The sequence below is a fragment of the Macrobrachium nipponense genome, chromosome 17, assembly GCF_015104395.2.
Source record: "Macrobrachium nipponense isolate FS-2020 chromosome 17, ASM1510439v2, whole genome shotgun sequence".
Classification (NCBI taxonomy): domain Eukaryota; kingdom Metazoa; phylum Arthropoda; class Malacostraca; order Decapoda; family Palaemonidae; genus Macrobrachium; species Macrobrachium nipponense.
The window spans coordinates 33295900-33297369 of NC_087210.1; positions in this window are offsets into that span (position 1 = coordinate 33295900).

Genomic DNA, 1470 nt, shown 5'->3' on the forward strand with positions numbered 1-1470 from the left:
GTTTCGTCAACATAATGTGATATATGAAAGCGCCATACGAACTAAAATAAGCATGTGAGGTCTTCGTAAAATATGTTTTCAAGGCAGTTTTGAAATCGAAGATGGCAGCACCAGCGTGAGGTGCCATTCGTTAGCGCAGAGGAGCCACTATCTTTCCCAGCCTTCCCAGCACTCATTAGAACAATGTTAGCGCATATAAGTAGCGTTTATTGATCTTACTAAAGATTGCAGTTGTAATCAGCACAATAAAACAACATTTTGTTGCTTATTTTGGTGAACGTATGAAACTTCTTATTCCTGGGTTCATGGTTTGAACTGAAATTCATTTTTACATAATCGGTGGGTTTATCCTTACTGCCATCACATCTGAAACTCCACGGTGCTTAAATATTTGATTGGTCTTAATTCACTCTAAATTGCACTTGAACTACGTTGCGGTTCCTGGTTCCTAAGCGTTCACTCCACAAACACAGTTGCGGGCACGGACAGTGCACGAGTACACGGTTAATGAGGTGCAAAGCTTTATTCCCTTAATTGTTTTCTTTCCTCATTATTTAGTTTAACTTAATTTTGTTACTTCAAAATATATATTTAATTCATGTCTATTATCCCTTTTTATGCAACCAAATTAACCCCGAAAAATTAGATATTTCTAAGTAGATATGAGCAGACAACGGCAAAATGACTTATTTACTGTTTCCATGAATTCTAGTTGTCATAGTAATGCAATAACCATAAAATTGCTCTAATATATATATTATATATATATATATATATATATATATATATATATATATATATATATATATACTACAAATACATACGCTAATTTCACTTATTTCTCCGGTTTTGTGTAAGTCTTATACCCAGATTGGAGGGTAAACACACCAATTGGCAACACTGATAAACAATAAAAGGGCGCGAAGAACGCCGTAGGTACTGTTCACAGCAAAGCTGTTGATATTTGGGTCAGAAATCTATTTACTTTTTCAACAACGAATATTTTAAAATTTATAATCATGAATATGTAAAACATTTGTGCAATTCATTACCTTATACTGCCGTTTAACTATTTATTTAAATAATTATCTAGTGCACGATTCTTCTTCTTCTTCTTCTTCAACCAAAAATCGTAGTTCCCTTGGATAAGTCGTGGGTCGAGGTCATTATTTACGATTTTTGTGAAGAAAGTGGCCCAGCGTCTATGGGTGCAAGTGGTGTGCGGATTTAGCACATGGAATGGGAAGTTTATCGACACAAGCGACTCCGCAAACATCTAGATGGCGTCAATCTTCGAAATATTCATAGTTGTAAGTAAAAATTTCGAAAGCGTCATGGAGGTAGCGTACACTGCGTGGAGCCAGACTTTTCATTAACCTCTGTTTAATATTATATGACCTTAATTTCTAACGTTGGAGAAAATACTTACTTCGAAAGGAGAGTATAGGTCTCGAGCTCTTGCTCTCACCA